This window comes from Salvelinus sp. IW2-2015, unplaced genomic scaffold, assembly GCF_002910315.2.
Source record: "Salvelinus sp. IW2-2015 unplaced genomic scaffold, ASM291031v2 Un_scaffold2641, whole genome shotgun sequence".
Taxonomy (NCBI): Eukaryota; Metazoa; Chordata; class Actinopteri; order Salmoniformes; family Salmonidae; genus Salvelinus; species Salvelinus sp. IW2-2015.
In genome coordinates, this window is record NW_019943948.1 from 1 (window position 1) to 9,190 (window position 9,190).

The window sequence follows — 9,190 nt, forward strand, 5'->3', positions numbered from 1 at the left end:
GAAGTTGAACCATATATTTAACCCTAGAGCAGAGTGTGAAACAGTATTAACCCTAGAGCAGACGTGAAACAGTATTATAAACCCTAGAGCAGAGTGAAACAGTATATAACCCTAGGCAGAAGATGGATAACAGTAATAACCTAGAGCAGAGTGTAAACAGTATATTAACCCTAGGGCAGAGTGAAACAGTATTTAACCCGAGGCCAGAGTGAAACAGTATTTAACCCTTAGAGCAGAGTGAAACAGTATATAACCCTAGGGCAGAGCTGAACAGTATATAACCCTAGGGCAGAGTGAAACAGTATATAACCCTAGAGCAGAGAGTGAAACAGTATATAACCCTAGACAGAGTGAAACAGATTTAACCCTAGGGCAGAGTGAAACAGTATATAACCCTAGGGCAGAGTGAAACAGATATATAACCCTAGGGGCAGAGTGAACAGTATAACCCTAGAGCAGGATAAAACAGTATTAAACCCTAAGAGCAGAGTGAAACAGTATTTAACCTAGAGCAGAGTGAAACAGTATATAACCCTAGGGCAGAGTGAAACAGTATATAACCTAGAGCAGAGGTAAACAGTATTTAACCCTACAGAGTGAAACAGTATTTAACCCTAGGCAGAGTGAAACAGTATTTAACCCTAGGGCAGAGTGAAACAGTTTAAGACTTAACCCGTAGAGCAGAGTAGAAACAGTATTTAACCCTAGGGGCAGAGTCAGAAACAGATAGTATATAACCCCAGCGCAGCAGTAAACACGTACTATAACCCTAGCAGAGTGAGAACAGTATATACCCTAGGCAGAGTGAAACAGTATATACCCTAGGGCAGAGTGAAACAGTATTAACCCTAGGCAGAGTGAAACAGTATATAACCCTAGGGCAGATGGAAACTAGTATTTAACCTAGGGCAGAGTGATGAAACAGTATTTAACCCTAGGGCAGAGTGAAACAGTATATAACCCTAGGGCAGAGTGAGAACAGTATATAACCCTAGCCAGCAGAGAACACAGATTTAACCGAGGCAGAGTGAAACAGTATATAACCCTAGGGGCAGAGTGAAACAGTATTTACCCTAGGCAGAGTGAAACAGTTATATAACCCTAGGGCAGAGTGAAACAGTATATAACCCTAGAGCAGAGTGAAACAGTATTAACCCTAGGGCAGAGTTGAAACAGTATATAACCCTAGGCAGAGTGAAACAGGTATATAACCTAGGGCAGAGTGAAACAGTATATAACACCTAGGGCAGAGTGAAACAGTATATAACCCAGGCGCAGAGTGAAACAGTATATAACCCTAGGCAGAGTGAAACAGTATAACCCTAGGGCAGAGTGAAACAGTATATAACCCTAGAGCAGAGTGAAACAGTGATATTAACCCTAGGGGCAGAGTGAAACAGTATATAACCCTAGGCAGAGTGAAACAGTATTTACCCTAGGGCAGAGTAAAACAGTAATAACCCTAGGGGGCAGAGTGAAACAGTATATAACCCTAGGGCAGAGTGTAAACAGTATATAACCCTAAGAGGCAGAGGAAAACAGTATTTAACCCGTAGGCAGAGTGAAACAGTATATAACCCAGGGCCAGAGTGAAACAGTATATAACCCTAGGGCAGAGTGAAACCAGTATATAACCCTAGCGGGCAGAGTGAAACAGTATTTTAACCCTAGGGGCAAGTGAAACAGTATATAACCCTAGGGGCAGAGTGAAACAGGATAGTAACCCTAGGGCAGAGTGAAACAGTATTTTAACCCTAGGGCAGAGTGAAACAGTATAATAACCCTAGGGCAGAGTGAAACAGGTATATAACCCTAGGCAGAGTGAACAGTAATACCCTAGGGCAGAGTGAAACAGTATTATTTAACCCTAGGGGGCAGAAAAGTTGAAAACAGTATATAACCCTAGGCAGAGTGAAACAGTATAATAGGTGCAGCAGCTCAGGATAATAACCCTAGGGGCAGAGTGAAACAGTATATAACCTAGAGCATATACAGACTAAACCTAGGCGGGCAGAGTGAAACAGTATATAACCCTAGGCAGAGTGAAACAGTATTTAACCCTAGGGCAGAGTGAAACAGTATATAACCCTAGGGGCCAGAGTGAAACAGTATAAACCCTAGGGCAGAGTGAAACAGTATATAACCTAGGGCAAGTGAAAACAGTAATATACCCTAGGCAGAGTGAAAACAGTATATAACCCTAGAGCAGAGTGAAACAGTATATAACCCTAGGGGCAGAGTGAAACAAGTATATAACCCTAGGGGGCAGAGTGAAACAGTATATAACCCTAGAGCAGAGTGAAACAGTATTTAACCCTAGGGGCAGAGTGAAACATATATAAACCCTAGGGGCAAGAGTGAAACAGTATATAACCCTAGGGGCAGAGTGAAACAGTATATACCCTAGGGCAGAGTGAAAACAGTATATAACCCTAGGCAGAGTGAAACAGTATATAACCCGTAGGGCAGAGTGAAACAGTATATAACCCTAGGGCAGAGTGAAACAGTATGATAACCCTAGAGCAGAGTGAAACAGTATATAACCCTAGGGGCAGAGTGAAACAGTATATAACCCTAGGCAGAGTGAAACAGTATATACCCTAGGGGCAGAGTGAAACAGTATATAAACCCTAGGGCAGAGTGAAAACGAGTATATAACCCTAGGGCAGAGTGAAACAGTATATAACCCTAGGGGCAGAGTGAAACAGTATTAACCCTAGGGCAGAGTGAAACAGTATATAACCCTAGGGCAGAGTGAACAGTATATAACCTAGGGCAGAGTGAAACAGTATTTAACCCTAGGGCAGAGTGAAAGTATATAACCCTAGGGGCAGAGGTGAAACAGTATATAACCCTAGGGGCAGAGTGAAACAATATATAACCCTAGGGAGAGTGAAATAGTATATAACCCTAGGGGCAGAGTGAAACAGTATTTAAACCCTAGCAGAGGAAACATATATAACCCTAGAGCAGAGTGAAAACAGTAGTATAATCCTAGGCAGAGTGAAACAGTATATAACCCTAGGCAGAGTGAAACAGTATTATAACCTAGGCAGAGTGAAACAGTATATAACCCTAGGGGCAGAGTGAAAACAGTATATACCCTAGGGCAGAGTGAAACAGTAGTATAACCCTAGGGCAGAGTGAAACAGTATTAACCCTAGGGCAAGTGACAGAAACAATATAACCCTAGAGCAGAGTGAAACGATATATAACCCTAGGCAGAGTGAAACAGTATATAACCCTAGGGCACGAGTGAGTGAAACAGTATATAACCCTAGGGCAGAGTGAAACAGTATATAACCCTAGGGCAGAGTGAAACAGTATATAACCCTAGGGCAGAGTGAAACAGCGTGTAGAACTGACCTGAGGCATTTGGTCCTGTTGACAGGCGGCAGACAGGGAGGAGGAGGTCCGAAGAACAGTGGATCCTTCTTCACCACCATCAGAGCCTTATCCTCCGAACTAAGACAGACAGACAGACAGACGGACGGACGGACGGAGACAGACAGAGACAGGGAGAGAGACGCAGACAGAGAGGGAGACAGAGAGGGAGAACAATGAGAGAAAAGTTCAGATTTCTTTTACTTTGTCGGCAAAAAAAAAAAACGATTCTTGGATACAGGTGAGAGATTCCCCACTGTGAGGTAATGAGTGAAACCAAGACGGCACTGCCTCTGCCTACCAAGGCCACGTGGAGCCCTGAGACTACCCACAGAGTAGTGTAGCTAAGAGTCCAAATGACACTCGCAACTCTTCAATATGGAGGTCATTAATCCCACGTTAAATGATATCGGCATGTACAGTATGCCAAACTAGGCRGTGAAACTGACATGTGCAGCATTGTGATGGGACTGACATGTGCAGYGTTGGCGGTGGGCGTGCGTTTAGGTCTGAAGACAATTTAAAAAATGATGAGTCGTACCATCCAGCAAGTGCTGATCTGTTCAATACAATGTGTCCACAGTCTGTCACAGGCTGGGGAATACCACGGACACCTTGGGGATCACGCTGCCAATAACAGAACTCTGGGATAAGCTTCGGCTGACACCGAGATATGGCACAGAGAAAAGACGAGGGAAAAGTGCAAACTCGACAACTGACGAGTTGAAATACGGTGAGTGGGCTGAGCCTAAATAATGGAAATGGAATGGGGGCCAGACTAAACACTCACAGAATATCACAACCAAGATAAAGAAAACTTACATAACACCGGGAGGGAGAGAGGCCGGGAGGGAGGGAAGGAGGCAGGGATGGAGGGAGGCAGGAAGGGATGGAGGGAGGAAGGGAGGCCAGCGTATTGGGCACAGATGCTTTGAAGAAGGTCTTGAAGGAAGGTTTTAGTTGGCGGTAACAGATGAATGGGTTTRTATAGTATGGATCTTCTGAAATCTTCCTCCATCCGGTTTCATTACCGTGCCTCTAATGTAAAGCTCTACATGAGGACTAATCCATGCTGCTTAATGTCTTTTTTTTTTTACTTCCTCAAACGTCATTTAATTACATAAAATTAAATGGCTGGAGATTCAACGATAATTCTATGAGAATTCCTGGTGACTGAGGCAGTGAGTGGTTAGGAACTGATGATGTTTCAACTGTCCACCTGCAGACTCGGGGCCCCGTTACCCACGACGACGACCAACAGAACTCCACCTACCCCCTCAGTCTTTCTGTCCATCCATCTTAGCTAACGTGCCCTAGGCCTATATGCATTCGTCTCAGTGGATCCAGTTTCTCGACAGTCTGGTCTGCCAACGGTTCCGCCAGACAGAACACYGCGAACAGAACATGAAGGCCTTATAACTCAAAGCCAGGGATGAGGGGCGCAGGGCAGGGGTGCGTATTAACCCTGTKCAACTGCTGAAGAGGACCCCTGGGTTCGTTTCATAACCTCCCACCTAGTTCTGTCACCACCCTGTTACAGCTAATGTGTTCCTTCCTGCCGGAGCTGGCATAATGGCACTTGGGAGAAACGTGATACCACAGAAGAAGAAATGGTTCGTATGAAACGTGACCTGCCTCACGCATCGGCCCAGATACTACGACCCGTCATTTTAAGAAGGCACGAGAGGCTATGAAAGCTGTGCAGAAAAATTACATTTTCAAAAGAGGGCTCGCGTTCGGCACGACCAACCTCACGTCATCAGAGCGTGACGTATGCTGAARGAGAGACCTCGGTTTATTGTCGCAAAGTTGTGACAGTGTTTTCTCGTAAAGTTTGGTTTATGTACMTTTTGATTTTGGATCGCGCGATACAGCTAGCCTCAGTTGCTGTGACCACTACTATCTGTCCCAGGATCCTGCGAGACAAAAACAGTCTGAAGTTGTTTGCCGTAGCTAACTACTAGCCTAGCTATTAAGCTAGCAGGGTTTTCCACAAACAGCTTGAACACAGCCCGTGACACGGATAGCCCTTGTGGACCACGGAGGTGGCGTCTCGTGCTAATTGTGGCTGTATTCCCTGGTGSTTGTTGCTGTTTCCCTGCAACCGGACCTGGCTGGAACTGCGTGGTATGGCTACCAACTTTAGCCGACTCTGCTACCATGCCACCTAAAGCTGCAGAGGAAAATGTTTCTCTAGCGCATGTGAAAGATCTTTTAAACCAACATAAATGACTCTACAAGGAGCTGTTACAARAGCAGGAGAATAGCTTTAAGAGCTTTGTTCAAATATTGGTGGATACAACAAGTAAAATAATGTATGATCTGACCAGAGAGGTCCAGGACTTGAAAAAACGGTTTGCAATTCTCCCAGAGAGCTTGATGTGATGAAATAGGACTGCAGCAAGATGGCAACTAAGTTCACGAGAAACAACATGTCTGTGAATCTACTCTACCATAAAGGACTGTTTGGTGGAGAGCTGCAGAGATGGGTGTCCTGTGTCCCCCCAAGTGGCACAGTGGTCTACGGCACTGCATCGCAARGTTAACTGTGCCACTAGAGATTCTGGGTTTGAGTCCAGGCTCTGTCGCAGCCGGTCTGGGTTAGGGGAGGGTTTGGCCGGCAGGGATGTCCTTTTCCCATCGCGCACTAGCGACTCTTGTGGCGGGCTGGACGCAGTGCACGGTGACACGTTTCGGAGAACGCATGGCTCTCGACCTTCGCCTCTCCCAAGTCCGTACGGGAGTTGAAGCGATGAGACAAGACTAACTACCAATTGGATACCAGGAAATTGGGGAGAAAAAGGGGGAGAATTTTTTGTTGTTGGTGGTACCCTTCCCCAGATCTGTGCCTCGACACAATCCTGTCTCGGAGCTTTACGGACAATTCCTTCGACCTCATGGGTTGGTTTTTTCTCCGACACGCATAGGGCTGTGGCGGTCATGACATTATGACAGCCGGTGATTGTCAAGCAAATAACTGCCAGTCTCACAGTAATTGACCGTTAATTAACACAGCTACAAGACACTGATACAGAACTTTGGAACATCTACATTTWAAAAAATTTWATAAATCCATGTAATAAAGCCAACACCTTCACAATAAATCCATTATTTATTTTAGACAGGTCTAAAGAAACATGATATGAAGAAAATGTAGTCTATTTCAGAAGAACAGAATACTCTGAATTGGCCCTGATCTTGCTATGCCATATGGCTGCGGGCTACGCTAGTTCATTTAGCAGACAAGATTTAAAGCGGTTTAATGTGCTTCTTGCCTTATTGCACACAAGCTGGGCATCATTCACCAGTAATAATATATCATTCACAAGTGATAGGCTAATATTGACACCCATGAGACAATCCCTGATTTAATCTTGTCTTTACATACAGTTGAAGTCGAAAGTTTACATACACTTAGGTTGGAGTCATTTAAAACTTGTTTTTTAACCACTCCACAAATTTCTTGTTACAAACTACAGTTTTGGCAAGTCGGTTAGGACATCTACTTTGTGCATGACACAAGTCATTTTTCCAACAATTGTTTACAGACAGAGTGAATTATAAGTGAAATAATCTATCACAATTCCAGTGGGTCAGAAGTTTACATACACCAAGGTGACTGTGCCTTTAAACAGCTTGGAAAATTGAAAATGATGTCATGGCTTTAGAAGCTTCTGATAGCCTAATTGACATAATTTGAGTCAATTGYAGGTGCACCTGTTGATGTATTTCAAGGCCTACCTTCAAACTCAGTGCCTGTTTGCTTGACATCTTGGGAAAATCAAAAGATATCAGCCCAAGAATTGTAGACCTCCACAAGTCTGGTTCATCCTTGGGAGGAATTTCCAAATGCCTGAAGGTACCAATTCATCTTGTACAAACATATAGTACGCTAATGTAAACGCCATACCACGACAGCCTGTCATACCGCTCAGGAAGACGATCGGTTCTGTCTCCTAGAGATGAACATACTTTGGTGTGTAACAGTGCAAATCAAATTCCGAACAACAGCAAAGCGACCTTGTGAAGATGCCTGGAGGAAATACAGAAAAGTATCTATCATCCAAGTACAAAAAGAGTCGATATATCGACAATAACCTGAAAGGCCGTCACAAGAAGAAGCAGCTCTTGCTCAAAACCGCCATAATAAAAAGCCAGAACTACGTTTGCAACTGAGCACATGGACGAAGGATCGTACTTTTGGAGAAATGATCCATTCGCGTGATACGAAACAAAAATAGAAACTGTTTGGACCAATATGACACTCGTTATGTTGGAGGACACAAGGAGGCTTTGAGGCAGAGACAACATCCCAAACTGGAGCACACGGCGTGGCGCAGATATCATGTGTGGGGCTTTGCTTCCAGAGGGAATTGTGTGCAGTTCACAAAATGATGAGATCAATGAGAATAAAATTTGTGGAATATTGAAGCACTCATAACCATTCATCGAGAGTTAAAACTCTGTACGAAAGATTGTTCCTTCCAAATGTGACAAAATGACACAAACATACTCCCAAAATTCGTGTCAAAAGCTATAGACAACAAAGTCAAGTATTGATGGCCATTACCAACAGCCCTGACCTACATACCATTAGAAAAGATTGTGGCAGAACTGAAAAGCGTGTGCAGGCAAAGAAGACCTACAACCTGGACTCAGTACATGCATGCCCAATTTAAACTGCTGCTTCTCTCAGGCCCAGAAGATATGATATGCAATAAACATCTAAAGTTCCAAAACTGTTAAAAAGTGTCTGTGAGTATAACAGAACTGATTTGGAGGTCAATACCAAGAGAGTTAAATGTAGGAATTGTGAAAAACTGAGTTGAAATGTATTTGGCTAAGGTGTATGTAACTTCCGCATTCAAACTGTGTATACAAATAATATGGTGTGAAATGTTTTATTGATTTGAATGAATTATCATGCACCTGTCTCAAAACAGGGGCAGGGGAATAAAATACATAACGAATAGACAACGCTTTTCCCAGTGGMTCATTTTCTTGCCAGCCAGGTAGGCTATACTCCTGTTGTAAAGACAAGCAATGTGCTTGATATTAGGAAAATTAAGAAATAATTTTTATTTATTTATTTTATTTTTATTTATTTAAATAGGCAAGTCAGTTAAGAACAAATTCTTATTTACAATGACAGCCTAGGAACAGTGGGTTGACTGCCTTGCTCAGGGGCAGAACGACAGATTTTTACCTTGTCAGCTCGGGGATTTGCTCTAGCAGCCTTTTGTTACTGGCCCAACGCTCTAACCACTAGGCTACCTGCCCAATGCTCTAACCACTAGGGTACCTGCCTAAATAAATATAGTAAGCCTAGCCTATCAATGCTGATTGGGATCCTCCTCTTTTTAATAGAGGCCATCACTCTGTTTTCTCACGCAATTGCATAGCCTATAGAAATGTTGTGCAACATGAGCTCATGAAGTGTTTGATCCAACCAAGTCTCTACCTCTCCAGTCCAGACCAGACCAACCCAGTCTCTACCTCTCCAGTCCTGGTCAACCCAGTCTCTACCTCTCACGTCCAGACCAACCCAGTCTCTACCTCTCCAGTCCAGGTACACCCAACCCAGTCTCTACCTCTCCAGTCCAGACCAACCCAGTCTCTACCTCTCCAGTCCTGGTCAACCCAACCCAGTCTCTACCTCTCCAGTCCAGTCCAGACCAACCCGTCTCTACCTCTCCAGTCAGACCAACCCAGTCTACCTCTCCAGTCCAGACCAACCCAGTCTCTACCTCTCCAGTCCAGACCAACCCAGTCTCTACCTCTCCAGTCCAGACCAACCCAGTCTCTA

At 44.1% G+C, this 9,190-nt stretch overlaps 1 long non-coding RNA gene across 1 annotated transcript in view; it reads right to left on the minus strand.

Annotated features, from left to right (window-relative positions):
* Window positions 1–3,348: 3,348 nt before the first annotated feature.
* Window positions 3,349–9,190, minus strand: part of LOC139025424 (uncharacterized) — a 35,705-nt gene continuing 29,863 nt past the window's right edge. Inside the window, exon 5 of the long non-coding RNA XR_011477004.1 lies at window positions 3,349–3,465. This is a non-coding gene — a long non-coding RNA (uncharacterized lncRNA). The remainder of the gene's footprint in view (window positions 3,466–9,190) is intronic.